This window comes from Aotus nancymaae, unplaced genomic scaffold, assembly GCF_030222135.1.
Source record: "Aotus nancymaae isolate 86718 unplaced genomic scaffold, 86718_ANA_hifiasm-v0.15.2.pri h1tg000051l, whole genome shotgun sequence".
Taxonomy (NCBI): Eukaryota; Metazoa; Chordata; class Mammalia; order Primates; family Aotidae; genus Aotus; species Aotus nancymaae.
Genome location: NW_026988465.1, coordinates 5,990,976 through 6,007,566, shown reverse-complemented (window position 1 = coordinate 6,007,566; position 16,591 = coordinate 5,990,976).

Sequence of the window (16,591 nt, the reverse complement as noted above, 5' to 3'; positions counted from 1 at the left end):
GAGTGTAATTGTATCCTGCATAAGGTCTTAACGTAACATGGAGACCTGAAAATACACACGCACACAAATTTCTGAATGTTCCTGTAAAGCCAGCCCCCAGCTATAGAGATCTGAACAACATTTGATTAAGATTTAGATCTTATTGCTTTTTTTCCTTACCCAGTGGGAGTCATTTTATTTTTTGTCTGTTCAGAGTAAAGAATTCCTAGAAAACTATATTCAGATGGTTCATAACAATCAGGTGATTGTTCTTTTTCTTATTTGTAGACTTGATTTTTCTCTTTTAAAATTCATATTTATCTATTGTCTGATTGTGTTTCCATAAATCCACATGCTACATGATGGATAAGAGTATAGTAATTCAATTGCTTTAACAATGGCTAATAACCAATGGAAAAATATATTCTTAACTTACTTAATGCAAATCTACAAAAGCCTTTTAAATTTTTTCCCTATTTTCTAATATTGAAACTCCATGCTGCCATATTTAACAGCAAGTAAATTGCTAAACCTAAGTGCTAGTATTACCTTTGCTGAAAGTCAAATAAGAACATGTAGAAACTAGATTAATGTTGAGATATAAACTTGTATTTCTTTTTAAGCCATATTCACAATATGTATGCCATTAACACAGAGTACTAACCAGTCCAGTACATTTGGCTATTTCTGATTCTGAGTAAGAAGGAATATTTACTAACAAAATTCTGGGAAAACTTGAATCATTAACATCAATCATGTATGTCCCAATGTCAGAGCATTCTTGTTCCCTTTCCAGCGGTCATTTTCCTCTTTTCCCCTAGCAACTGAACTGTGGACATTGTACCAAATTTGTGCACTTCACAGCTACATTGTGGCAAATGACCAACTCCTGACCCATAGTATAGGTTATTGGTCATTCCACAGGTTCTATGAAACTTCTGAAAATTCTCCTTAAAAAAAGAGATCTGACACCATTGTTTCTCAAACTGTGGTTAATGATTACTTGGGAGTCTAGGAGTTCAACTATAATTTTTAAATGTTTGTTTATTTTTTTATCTTATGTTAAAAAGAATGTGTACAATTTTGAAAGATAAAACTTCCATTTTGCAATGAGGCTTCTCACTTTAAAGCCATCATCAAATGGCTTTTCTTTCTTAGCTTGGATTACTCCCAAAGCAGGGTCTAGTGCAAAGGTTTGCTTGTACTTGTTCACATGGGAATTTGGTCCCAGGGAGAAGTACCTGCTGAAGAATAAAAGAGGGAAGAAGAGGAAAACCAACACAAAGATGTTCTATCTGCTTGGCAAATGCTATAGGAAGCTGGTTCTTGATCTCCTGGCAAATACTGAGGGGACATTCAAAAACATCATAAAATTGCCTGGTCAGGAGACAAAAGAGGTTAAGAGGAGCCCCACAGGTGGTAGTTTTCCCACTTCTGGATTGCACACAAATGAGTGCAAAGTGGCTTCTCAAGAACATGTCCTGAAAAGGCATCAGAGAACACCAGGGCAGGAGCCAAAAGGTGAGCTGAGTAGCTCAAGCTGAACCACTGGATGACTGCTAGGCTCATCAAAGCCTGTATAGTAGCTAGGGTAAGAGTTGGAGCCAGAAGAATTTTGAGGGATACAATATAATCTACCATCTGTACCACTCAGATCCATTCATGCACTCTATTACTCCAGTCTAATACACATTGTTATGTGCTAGATAGGCACAACTTAGCAAAGATGTTATACAACAGAGCTAGTAGAACAAGCTAGATTGCCCCTATTACTTCTGAGCCTGATATTCATTAGAGCTGTCCCCAACACACGGGGATTACAATTCGGATTACAATTCAAGATGATATTTTAGGTGGAGACACAGCCAAACCATATCATTATGCCCCTGACCCCTCCCTAATCTCATGTCCTCACATTTCAAAACACAATCATGACCTTCCAACAGTCTCCCAAAGTCTTAACTCATTCCAGCATTAACCCAAAAGTTCAAGTCAAACATCCTTTCCACCTATGAGCCTGTAAAATCAAAGGCAAGTTAGTTACTTCCCAGATACAATGGCGATACAGGAATTGGGTAAATACACCCATTCAAAATGGGAGAAATTTGCCAAAACAAAGGGCCTATAGGCCCCATGCCCTATTAGGGCAGTCATTAAATCTTAAAGTTCCAAAATGATCTCCTTTGACTCCATGTCTCATGTTCCGGTCACATTGATGCAAGAAGTGGGCTTCCATGGCCTTGGGCAGCTCTGCCCCTGTGGCTTTCCAGGGTACAGTCCCCCTTCCAGTTGCTTTCACAGGGTGGCACTGAGTGTCTGCAATTTTTCAGGCACACAGTACAAGCTGTCGTGGATCTACCATTCTAGAGTCTGGAGGACAGTGGCCCTCTTCTCACAGCTCCACTAGGCAGAGCCCCATTGAGGACGCTGCGTGGGGGTTCAAACCCCACATTTCCCTTCCCCACTGCCATAGCAGAGGTTCTCCTTGAGGGCTCCACCCCTGTGGAAAACTTCTGCCCGGACATCCAGGTGTTTCCGTACATCCTCTGAAATATAGGCAGAGGTTCTGAAACCTCAGTTCTTGACTTCTGTGTACTCATAGACTCAACACCACATGTAAGCCACTAAGGCTTGGGGCTTGCAGCCTCTGAAGTAATGGCTCAAGCTGTACGTTGGTCCCTTTTAGCCACACCTGGGAAAGAAGCAGCTGGGATGCTGGGCACCATGTCCCAAGGCTGCACAGAACAAGGGGTCCTGGGGCCTGGGTCATAAAACCATTTTTGCCTCATAGGTATCTAGGCCTGTGATGGAAGGGGCTGCCCTGAAAATCTCTGACATTCCCTGGAGACATTTTCCCCATTGTCTTGATGATTAACATTCAGCTGCTTATTACTTATGCAAATTTCTGCAGCAGGCTTGAGTTTCACCCCTAGAAAATGAGTTTTTCTTTTCTATTGCATTGTCAGGCTGCAAATTTTCCAAACTTTTATCCTCTGATTCCTCTTGAATGCTTTACCACTTAGAAATTTATTTTGCCAAATACTGTAAATCATCTCTCTCAAAGTTCAAAGTTCTACAGATCTCTAGGGCAGAGGAAAAATGCCACCAGTCTCTTTGCTAAAGCATAGCAAGAGTCACCTTTATTCCAGTTCCCAACAAGTTCCTCATCTCCACCTGAGACCGCCTCAGCCTGAACTTCATTGTCCATATCTCTATTGGCATTTCAGTCAAAGCCATTCAACAAGTCTCTAGGAAGTTCCAAACTTTCCCACATTTTCTTGTCTTCTTCTGAGCCCTCCAGACTGTTCCAACCTCCATCTGTTAACCAGTTTCAAAGTCACTTCCACATTTTTGCATATCTTTACAGGGTGTCACACTACCCAGTACCAATTTACTGTATTAGTCTGTTCCCATGCTTCTATGAAGAAATATCCAAGCCTGAGTAATTTATAAAGAAGATAGGTTTAATTGACTCACAGTTCCACATGGCTGGGGAGCCCTCAGGTAACTTACAATCATGGTGGAAGGTACCTCTTCACAGGGTGGCAGGAAAGAGAAGTGTAGAGAGAAGGGGATAAATCCCCTTATAAAACCATCGGATCTCATGAGAACTCACTCACTATAATAAGAACAGTATGGGGGAAGCGCCCACATGTTCCAATCACCTCCACAAGGTCCCTCCCCCAACATGTGGGGATTACAATTCAAGATGACATTTTTTGTGGGTACGTAGCCAAACCGTATCACCACCTGAGCTCCACTTTCTGTCAGATCAGCAGCAGTCTTAGATTCTCATAGGAACGCAAACTCTATTGCGAACGCACATAAGGGATCTAAGTTGTGCACTCCTTATGATAATCTAATGCTGACGATCTGAGGCAGGACAGCTTCATCCTGAAACCACCCTACGACCCCCTGCCCCTGTTCATGAAAAAATTACATTCTATGAAACCAGTCCCTGGCAACAAAAAAGTTGGATACCACTTAGAAAAAATGGAACAATCCTCTGAAACACATACACACACCCACACACACACACACACACATACGCACACAAAGGCTACAAGAAACAACTTGAAATCATTTGAATAGCTCTTTAACTATTAAGAAAATTAAAATTGTAATTTTAAAAAATTCCCAAAACATAAATCTCCAGACCTCAATGAATTTACTGGGGAAGTCTACCAAATATTTAAAGAAAATTAAGGCCAATTCTAAACAATATCTTTCAGAAAAATATAAAGAACAGAACACTTCTCAATTCATTCCATAAAGCTAGGATTACCACCAAAACCAGAAAAAGACAGTACAAACAGAAAACTACAGACCAATATCTCTCATTAATACAGACACAACAATCATTAGCAAAATCTTAGCAAATAAATTCAGCAACATATGAAAAGAATTATGCACCATGACTAAGTGTGGCTTATGATAAGTACACAAGACTGGTTCAGTAATCATAAATCATTGTAGTACACCATATTAATACATTAATGAAGAAAAATAATCACGAATTTTAACAAAATGCAACACCTATTTTGAAGGAAAGAAAGCTGTCAGAAAATTTAGAATACAGAGAAACTTCCTTGACTTAATAAAAAGTACCTGCAAAAAAACCTATAGATAACATTATACTTAATAGTGAAAGATCAAATTATCTCCCTGTAAGAATAGAAAGAAGGCAAGGGTGTCCACTCTCACTACTTTTAATCAAAACAATGCTAGAAGTTTTAGCTAGTCCAAGAAGGCAATAGAAAGTGTTCACATTGGATAGGGAGAAATAAAACAGTCCTTATTTGCAAATAACATAATCATCGGAATAAAAAATCCCAAAAAATCAACAAAATGAACAAAAACATAAAACACCAATAAAAGAATTATAGAACTTATAAGTAAGCTCAGGAAGGTTTCAGGATATGAGATAAATATACAAAAATCAATTGTATTTCTCTGCACTAGTAATAAACACAAATATTTAAAATAAAATAAAATTTACTGTACAATTTTAAATTGCTCAAAGAAATAAATACATAAGTGTTAATCTAATAAAACACATATAAGATTTGTATGTTGAAAACAAAAAACTAATAGAGAAAACCAAAGAAGATTGAAATAAATGGATAGCTATAGCACGTTCATGGGATGAAAGACTAAAGATAGCAAAGGTATCAATTCTATCTAAATCAATAGGCAATCTCACCAAAATACCAGCAAGAATTTTTATATACTAGACAAGATTTTTAAATGTGTATAGAAAGGCAAAAGAACCACAAAAGCTAAAATTATTTTGCATTAAGAATTCATCTACTAGATTTTAAGACTTATGTTATTGCTTCAATAATTAAAATGATGTGGTACTGGCAGAAGATAGACTCATAAATCAGTGGAATAGAGGAGAGATCCCAGAAATAGTCCCACATGAATATGCTCAATAAATTTTTGACAAAGATGCAAAAGCAATTCAATAGAGAAAACGTAGCCTTTTCAACAAAGGATCCTGGAGCAATTGGATATTCAGAAGCAAAAGAGAGGGAGAGGAAGAGGAAGACAGACAGAGAGAGAGAGAGAGAGAGAGAGAGAGAGAGAGAACCCAAATTCAAGTCTCATATCCTATAAACTCAAAATAGATTGGATCATGAACTTAAATGTAAAAAGTAAAACTGTAACACTTGTAGAAAACAGTAGGAGAAAATCTTCAGGATCTAAGGCTGGGCAAAGAGTTCTTAGATTTTACACTAAAAGCGCAATCCAAAGAAAGGAAAAACAATGACAAGTTGGACTTCATCAAATTTAAAAACTTTTGTATTGCAAAATGCCCTGTTACAAAGACAAAATAACAAACTACAAACTGGGAAGAAAATATTTGCAAACCACGTATTTCACAAAGGACTAGAATATATTAAAACTCTAAAATTTAACAGTAGAAAAAAAATCAAACAATTCAATTATAAAATGGGCAAAAGAGATAGGAGATATGTCATTAAAGAGAATACACAGATGGCAAATAAGCCCAAGAAAAGATGTTCAATATTATCAGTCATTTGGAAAATTTAAATTAAAATCATAATGAGATATCTAATTTATCAGAATGGTTAAAATAAAAAATCATTACAAGACAAAATGCTGGGAGGAATGCAGAGAAACCACCAAATCACAACTACATTGTAAGTGGAAATATAAAATGGTGGACCCACTCTGGAAAACTGTTTGTAGGTTCTGAAAAACCTATAATGCAACTCTCCTGCAACCTAGAAATTCTACTCTTGGACATTTCTCTCAGAGAAATAAAAACATGTGCACCCAAAGACATCAGCACAATTGTTCATAACCGCTTTATACACAATAGCCTGGAAACAACCCAGATGTTCTTCATGAGGCAGTGTTTGAACTATGTAATATTCATACCATGTTTTGCGCACTCAGCAATAAACAGCCTGGATGAATTTCCAAGAAATGAGACACAGTGAAAAGGGTCAGTCCGAAAAGTTACACCTTATAGGATTCAATTTATACAACGCTTTTAGATGAAAATATTATAGATACAAACATAGTATTCAGGCTACCTGGAATTAAGGAATGAATGCAGGCAGGAGGCAAAGGCAGGTGGCACTAAAAGTGCATGAGAAATGTTTGTGGTGATAGGAATGTTCTCTCTCTTGCGTGTATCAGTGTGAATATCCTGATAGTGAGAATGTACTACGGTATCTTAAGATGTTACCACTGGGGGGAAGTGGATATGTGGTATTGTGAACTCTGCATATTACATCTTATGCTGTGTGTGAATTCACAATTACCTAAAAATTAAAATTAAATTATAAATTATATGTGGTAGCAATAATCCCATTATTTTCTTCAACTTGTGTCTAAATCCAAGTGTTATTTTTTCTATATGCTGCTTAAGTAATAACTAGTGTGATATTTATTACTTCCAGAATGTACTAACTACATTGTGAAAGAGTTTGAAATTATTTTCATAGAAAGAACAAAAGAAACAAACCTCAAATGGTCACTGTTTCATTGTTTTCTTTTTACTGATTTTATAATAATTTCTATTTTAAAATATCCTTCTGTACTATTTTCTAATTGTAATTTTGTATTTAATTCATAATCCAAAGGTTTTTTAAGTATACTGATATGTTTCATTTCATTCTAATGATTAAGAATGGGAATAGGGCCGGGCACGGTGGCTCACGCCTGTAATCCCAGCACTTTGGGAGGCCGAGGCGAGTGGATCACGAGGTCAAGAGATCGAGACTATCCTGGTCAACGTGGTGAAACCCCGTCTCTACTAAAGATACAAAAAATTAGCTGAGCATGGTGGCGCGTGCCTGTAATCCCAGCTACTCGGGAGGCTGAGGCAGGAGAATTGCCTGAACCCAGGAGGCGGAGGTTGCAGTGAGCCGAGATCGCGCCATTGCACTCCAGCCTGGGTAACAAGAGCGAAACTCCGTCTCAAAAAAAAAAAAAAAGAATGGGAATAAATGACAGTACAATCTTTTTCACCAGATTTAATGGAGTGCAATGGAATTAAATGAAATTAAGTTTTACTCTTGGCAGAATTGACTAAATCTTCCACTTTTCTTCCAATATTAAAATATAATTGAAACAGTAGAAAAATTGCATTATATTCATTGAATTTTGCTTGATAAGATCAACCACATTTCATGAGTGAAATACAGTATCTATGAGACACGTTGGGTTTTACTCAATTCAAGAGTAGCTGTAAGCTTTTTAGCTTGAGATGGGTTTTGTTGTTACTGTTTTTCTTTGTTGGTAGTTAACACAGAAAATCAAGGACTTAAGAAGTGAGGCTTTTTCCTTAATAATAGAACATTAAGATTCCAAAGTGACTAAGTGGATCCTGGTTACTTAAGGGCTATTTATCAAGTGTATGTCCATGTTTCCATATTCTACCCATGAAGTTAAGTGTGAAATAGCTGTAACCTCTCAGGAACTCTAAAGAAAGATGCTCCCAGCCCAGCTGCACCATATAGGAGACTTGAATCAGTTACCACAAAATCTCATTGCTAAGTCAGGCACCCGCTTATCACTAAGATTTCTTAGAGAATCCTGTAAATTTTATTCATGTGGCTCAAAGAGTATTGCCTAGTCATTCAAAGTAGACACATTGAACAGTAGTTTATGGTTTATGAATCAGGGATGAGTTTAGGAAAATCATAATTTGCCTCTATGCCCTACAAAGAAATCAGTGTTCCCAGTCATTTGAAGTTAATATATGATCACTTAAAAAAATCGCAAAAATATTGAAGGATAAAAAGAATAAAAGGAAAGGTAAGAAAAAGAGCAGAGACAACCAATCAAGATCAATAATCCTTGACCTGTGTTTTAGCAAATTTAAAGAGTAAACATAATCCCAGTTCTTCTGATTTACTTATGTTGAAATTACTCAAAAGGATACTTAAAAATATTTGTCTTCACAAATATGCTTAGCCAACACTTTTTAAGAGCTTCTTGGGCTTTTGACAATCAATTGGATATACAGTATTTTTTTCACCATTTTGTGCAAAGTAACAAATTCATTTCCAGTGTTTAGATCGACTGCAGTAGCATTAATAATACAGTAAATTTACGGATAATGCTATTTGCAATCCAATGTTACATTTATAATCAATATTTTAACCTCATATTCCATCCTCCACTCATCAAAAAATTTCAGAAAAACAAAATGAGCCCCTTTTCAGAAAAACATTGGAGACATTGTTGTAATGAAACATCACCCAAGTCATCATATGTTCACACATCATAAACTTATTCTGTGTACTCCTTAGACAAACTATTTCAAATAACTCTAAAATGAGGGACCAGAGCACATAGATTATGAAGTTTCAAAAAGTGGAATGTGATTTACACTCTTTTCATTATTTTCTCAAATTAGAGTTTAGTTGCTGTGATTCTGGGAGTTGACTGGTGCCAAATACCTATGAAGGAAAAGAATATAACTTTCCAATATTTGGGGATTACCATATTCCGGCAATGTAATCTATCACATTCAATACATCTTTACATAATTTTTAGAAAAAAATAATCTAAATGTGTAAAAGCCTGAATAACAAATTATAAAAATCATTACTTTTTGCTGCATGAAACACCTACATCAAACGTTGTGCAATGCATGTAAACCAAGATTACCAATTTGTAAGATTACAATTTTATTCCCAAACCTGTTTCTAGCCCTGTGATTCCCATGTCTATAGATGCAACATCACCTTCACTCTCCCAGGCATAGAGATGAATATTGAAATGCCTTTTAGCTTCTCCCTCCAACCTTCCTTGTAACATCCTCCATTCTTTTGGCTGTTTACTACTTCTGATTCTTCTGACTTTGGTCCTGGAATCTGTTTTTCCTATTCAAGTTCTCATTTCTTCACACCTGAGTGATTGTGAAATTCCCTGCACTTCTCCTCACCTCAGAGCTTCCTCTTCTCTTAGTCCATGTTACTCACCCATGTAAGATTAATTTTCTTGTACCATATATTGTATCATAATCCTCTCCTGCTTCAAAACCTTCTGTAACTCCCTTACTGAACAGAAAATTCAAGTTAAATTGCTCAGCCTGACATTCAAGGTCTCATGTGATTTGAATTTCCTCCCAAGGCCCCTCCTGTCTAGCTTTGAGCTGTGACTCCTAGGATGATTTCCCACTGCAAATGTCTTCTCAAACACATTTGTGTGCAATTTCCTATTTCCTACAGGTGTAGATAATTTCTCCCTACTCTGGCGTTCTGTCTGCATCCCTCAATAGCGGTAATACTGTATTTGTACATGTGCTTTCTTTTTCTTTCTTTTTTTTTTTGAGATGGAGTCTCACTCTGTCACCCAGGCTGCAGTACAGTGGCATGATCTCCTCTCACTGAAACCTCAGCCTACCGGGTTCAAGCAATTCTCCTGCCTCAGCCTCCTGAGTAGCTAGGACTACAGGTGTGTGCCACCACGCCCAGTTAATTTTTGTATTTTTAGTAGAGATGGAGTTTCACCATGTTGGCCAGGCTGGTCTCAAACTCCTGACCTCCTGATCTGCCTGCATAGGCCTTCCAAAGTGCAGGGATTATAGGCGTGAGCCGCTGCATCCGGCTGTTTTCTTTTTCTTGGTAGACTATATGTTTTCTGATGTTAGGTACCATGTCATATCCATCATGATGTGATTCACCTTATCTAACCCATGGTGGGGTAGACATAAGTGAGTATTTATTGGATAGATTGACATATTCATCTTGAGAAACAAATTTTTAATTTAAATACTTGCAAATAAAAGGGCCCCCTAGGTTTCCATTATAATTCGTTCATATTTCTTACATTTTATTGGTAAGATAAATGTAGATAGATACAATAGATGAGTTTTAAAGCTGTCTTTTCTGAATCTGTAGTCTTTCATTGCAGTGCTGCACAGATTGCTTAATATGTTACAGTTCTTTGGTTTAAAAAAAAGTTCTGAAAATTGCTTGTTGTTATTTTTTAAAGAATTTTGCAATCTATTTGCAACAAAAACATAAATCTAGTCAATAAAATGGGGATTAAATAATAATTATGAGAACAATGATCTTTAAAGGATTCTTTTTTCTATTTTAAATGCCATCTCAGAGGTTGATGCATGGATTTTTTTTTTCACCCAGTACAAAGAGAAGGCTTTTTTAAAAAAATTTCTTTGTCTGGACTGAAGTAAAAGAATTATAAAAGATCTTAAAATAAGGTCACTTGGGCAATCCCCAGACTTGCGAGGACTATATATAAACCTAACTGGAAAGAGATGTATTTTCAAAATTGGGAAGGGTGAATGTAGACCTGAACTTGATGTTAGCTTTCCTTTATATTTCAACCAGGTATTTAAACATCCTTGAAAGGCAAAAGTTTCTTTTTCCTCCTTAAATACTCCCATTGAACATTTATAATCTGCTGTGAATTATTTTTCTCATCAGTGTTAGCACTAAGAAGTGCTATTTTAATAGAATCCAATTCAAAGTAACACAAACTTACATAACACTTGAATTACAAAATAATTCACCACAATGTGCTTTCAAATAATCAGTTCCCTTAGTGCATTTAAAATATCATTCAATTCATAACTTCTCAGAAACATATTTGTTAGGCAAATTGAGGTTCATCTATTCTTTCAATTTTAGGTTATATAGAACCTATATAAAATGAAATGAATAAAAATATGGGTTATATAGAACCTATATAAAATGAAATGAATAAAAATATTTTAAAACTGTACTGTGATTCCAGTATATATAGTAAAACCTCTGAAGTTGGAATATTTTGAACTTAAGACTCAGGAGACTAATAGTTATTTGAGAATTGACTCTGTTGGGTGCTATAATATGTTGATAATGTGTTACTTACCAGGCAATCAATAGACTTATCGGATTGAAACTAAAGGCATCCTATTCAGATGTCTTTATACAAAAACCAAGTAGCTCATCATTATATGATTGTAATATTTTGGTAAAGACTTTGAAGCAATTGTTAAGTTTTATTAAAATCTTTCACCCTACTGATGTATTTTCCTATGCAAATGTGGACAATGATGAAAACTTCCTTTCTCTCTGAAATGTAAAATATTGGAACATCCATTTTAATTGTCATATATAGACCTGAAGACTAAATGACACCAAATACCTACAGCATAGCTTGTATCCCATCCACTTCTCATCAGAAATTGTGGCAGTGTATCTGCATGTGGCATTGATTTCTGAATAAGCAGCCAAGTTGAGGTGTGATCAGTTATACAGACAAGCTCACTGCACTTACTTATATCTGAAACATCCCTGGAGGCTTTTACAATTTCTCAATGTCATAGACTCTAATCTTTATGAATCTTAAGTCCAAAATTAGAAAACACAGACTATCATGATTACCTACAATATGAAATATTCACAAGTATCAGTAAAGCCCATTTTATTTATATAAAAAAGCACTTTATATTGAAGTGCCTGATCAACCACCTTCTCTACAGTAACTTGCTTTTTAAAAAAATGAATAAATATGGAAAATTTAAATTTTCTATCTAAACTTCTTGAAATCACACCTCACAACTATTATTCTAATTGATGTTATTTGCTTTCATTGGATTGTTTACAGCTCAACCAATCTTTTAATAACTCTCCGTGTTATAAATTCTAAAAGTTCCTGTACTACCTTGACATCTTTGAGCCCCACAAGTGTTCAAAGGCCTCAACATGAGTTTCTCTGCTCTCATCAGATATGCAACCCCTGCCCTCAAAAGGAAAGTCTCCCCACCTAGCTAGTCTCCCTATCTTCTGGGCCAGATGCACTCCACCTAATCCTCCACCCAAAAGGTTTCACTTCCCTGTCAGCCCATGAAATTATTCAAACAAGCCAATCACATCCTTCCATAGAAACCAGGGGTCACCTCACCCTCTTCTTACTACAAAGCCTACACTCCTACTCCCTTTCAGATTCACTCTCCTGAGCCCATCCTCATGTGGCTCTGCCTGGAGCACAGTGTCCTCCTCCCCTGGACTGCAAATATGTATGCCTAATAAGCTGCTGTCAATCTTATTGTTCCAGAGTTGGGTGCTGCGTGTTTGGTCATCTTGTAATTGAAATGTGGGATTCCTTCTTCACCAACAGGGTGAATAGAAGGTATCAAAATATTCTTTTAATTTTTTTTAAATTCAGAGTTACTAGGTGAACAGCTTTCATTTTACACGTCACGGAAACAGTTTTATGTTTTACAGCCCTGCCACACCCATGCTGCTGGATGAAGAAGGTAGGGATAATGTGGGGCAGAAACCAGCTCTGTGCTGTGTTTGGTTGTAACCAGGCTGTGTAGGACACAGGAATGAAGAGAACTAGGACAAAGAAAGACTGAGGAACACAGCGGCATCTCTGACAGTGTTCTACACTGGGATAAGTTTTCTCTTCTCACCAAAAATTATACTGACAGCCTAGTACATATTTCAAACATTTATAAAATCAGACCGAATATTTCACAAGTCTCTTTAGATGTTTCTCTTACTATTTTAACTTAGGTTGCCCAGAAACCAAGAGATTAAGACTCTAGAGTCAGTACTTTATTTGGGAGGTGAAGAAATGGGATCAGGATTAGCAAGAGATAATTACAGTGTGTTTTATCAAGCAAGATGTCACTGTAGATATTTGGAGCTTATTTCCACTGGGAGATTCTGAAAAATAGTGTAGAACATTCACCTCAGAGAAATCTCAGTCAAGGTGAAGAGAGATGGGTTATTTATCCACAAATCCTGAGATGGCTGAACTCAAGAAGAATTAATTTTCAGGTACCCTTATCCTCCCCACATAAAAACCACCCTCTTTCAAACAGCCCACAGAACCCCTGTGCCCCCACGTCAGTCTCTATTGCTTGTTCAGCTTTATTTTATATATATTTCTTATCATCTCCACAAATAGTACAATTTTTTCAGTTGCCTCTGTCATCTACAAGGAAGATCCAAAAGACTGGAGACTTGTTTTGTTCACTTCTGTAATACCAGGGAACAACTTAGTATATCGTAGGTACCCACTAAAGAATTAATCAATACAGAAATTCCATGGGGGAAGTTCTGTGAGCAGTGAGATTTAACAGCGGGGAAAGAGGGCCAAACTCCTACAAGTGAGCTACAAGAAAAGGTTAGGGCTGAATGTGGGGCCAAAGCAGGCACACCTGGTTCCCCAAAGATGCAAAACCACTGAGGGAAGCAACGGACTCAGCGACTCTTCTCCAACATCACTCCTTTGTGCGGCCTGCCCGTGGGAAGCTGAGATGAGTCCTTCTCATTTGTCTTATCAGCATCACTTTTATGAAAGTAATCCCACTTCACTCCTCAGACATGTTTGTGGGAGCACAGTCTATGCTATGTGGGTCTTTGGTGTATGAGTCTATTTTCCCCATTAAAATGTAAGTTCTTGAAAGAATAAATTGTGTCTAATCCACACATGCATCCAGTTAGAGGTAGGCAATCACAGCTTATTCAAAAATCAATGAATTAAAGATCTATTAGTTATTATTCATTACATGTTTAGTGGTGTGGCTTTAAGGAACAGGGTAAGTGGTCATTCTGATCTGTAAAGCAACCACATTTATCCAGGCTGGAAATTCTGTCATCATTACTGAGTCTTTCTTTCCATTCACTCACTCATTAACAGTGAAACAGCAAGTTCAGTGTCTACCTTCTGATTTTACCTTCCGATCTCAAGTCTTCCCATGTCTCTTCATTCTCACTGCCACCCGCCCTGATCGAGGTGATATTCCCTTTCCTCTGGGTTGCTGTACCAGGCTTCTAACTAGACTCCCCATCTCCAGCTTTTCCCCCTTCTCATACATTCCCTGTGCTATCACAAGACTAATCTTTCTAGGACACAAGTACTATGTTTTTCTCCTTTGCTTAATATCTTTCAGTGATTTCTCATTGTTCCTAAACAAATCCAGAGTCTGATCATTGCATATAATACTTGAAATAGATACTATTATTTCAGTTCCAGCCTTGTCTCTTATCATTTCTTTGTGAGAATTTTATTTTCCAGTAATACGGCACCTTTTTCAGTTTCTCTATGTGTTATGCTTTTTTCTTGTTTGTACAACATTTTGAGTAAGCTGTTACCTTCGCTTGAAAATTTATTTTTTCCTCTTTCCCCTTGTCTGTTATTGACTTTTCTGGCCTCAAATTTGATGCAGCTTCCTCAAGGCAGTCTTTGCTGACCCCCATGAATCCAAGTTAGGTTCCCCTTTTACATGTTTTCAAAGCTTACCCTATCATAGCCCTGTCTTGCAATTGTCTGTCAATATTCTCTCTTAAACTACAAGATACATGAGACCAGAGGTGGTATCTAATCCTTTTGATTAAAGAATCTGTCACAATGCCTAGCACTTAATTGGTAATCAGTAAATATATATTGAACAAATGAGGTAAGGAACTACTAGTAAAGTTGATTAGTCACCCCCTCATGTACATTCAGAAAACAGGCATAGAGATACCCTAGGAAAAAAATTAAAATTTTCATAATTATCAATAATTATTTTTATCATGTTACCTATTGCTATTCAAGCCACTCATTATGTCTTATGAATGATACGTACCCCAAAGTGTTCCATTTGATATTCTTCTCACTTTTTAGTTGGCTAATCAATATAAATGCTGTGTTCAGCAAATTCTAAGCAAATAGGCTGAAGATTTATAGATTTAGGCTTATTTTTACACAAATTTGTAAAACTGCCTACTGAGGCCTATGAATAATTGACAAACGTTTGGGTAAATATATCTATAAACTCAGATCTCCCCACATTTTGAAAGAATGTTTCTATAGCTTTTTGCAAGTACTGCAAAGCTGAATGAATTGATAGGCGTAATACCAGAGTTGGCTGCTGGAATTTTCAAGTATGTTCATTGGGAGAAAAATAGTGAAAAGTGTGTGCGTGTGTGTGTGTACATGTGTGCATGCATATATTTGTATATATACACATGCATTAAATACATTTGTCAGATTGTAATTACTAAGCTTGTTCCTAAGGAAAGTGTGTGTGTTCTAGAATGGGGAGGATAACAGTTTCTCCTGAATATAATGATTCAAATGCAGTAAGCCACATACATTACCTCCACTACCTTTTCATCCCTAAAACCTGAAAGATTCAGTGAAAACAGTGTTAAGCAGTTGGTCACTGGTGTTTCTTACAGAATCAAGGTTCTATTTGATGAAGGTTTTCACAATTTGCATAAAATTAATCTAACCTGGAAACAGATTTTCTATGTCTTGCTCAAAACTAATAATGAAGTGTAGCAGTTGATAAGCACCACATAGTACTTTGATTTTTTTCTCCCCACAGGTTAAAAATGATCAGAAAAGATTTTGGGAAAATCCTTTAGAATGGCCTAAATTTTTCTGGTTTTGAGACCACCCCAGGTAGTTCTTTTATTTTTATTTATTTATTTTTTTGAGACAGAGCCTCACTCCATTACTCAGGCTGGAGTACAGTGGCATGATCTCGGCTCACTGCAACCTCTGCCTCTCAGGTTCAAGCAATTCTCCTGCCTCAGCCTCCTGAGTAGCTGGGACTACAGGCACCTGCCACCACACCTGGCTAATTTTTGTATTTGTTAGTAGAAACGGGGTTTCACCTTGTTGGCCAGGCTAGTCTCGAACCCCTGACCTCAGATGACTCACCCGTCTCAGCCTCTCAAAGTGCTGGGATTACAGGTGTGAGCACAAAATGGTTGAGACTCTCTCAAGCAATTCATAAAAAATTCACCTTCTTGAAATTCATCATCTGGAAATTCACCTTCTTTTATAAATATGTGGTAGGCTACATTTTTCAGAAACAAAATTGGTATCAGGAAATTCAACATTTCTCAGAGGAGAATGTCAGGAACTATTAAATGTCAGTTACCAAGTATGGGTGGCTCAGAGTTTCCTTCAGAGATCGATCAGCATCCAGGGCCCAGTGCCATCCTTACTGGATGAAATGATGTCAAAACAGTGATCTGTGGTCAGGGTGAGGTTTAACCTGCTCTAGCAAAGAGGGACTCCTTGTGAATGAACCTGGTGTATCTTTCCTAGTTCTTCTCCACTTCTTAACTTGAACATTGGTTTTAAATTCTATTGTTTAGTTTGATGA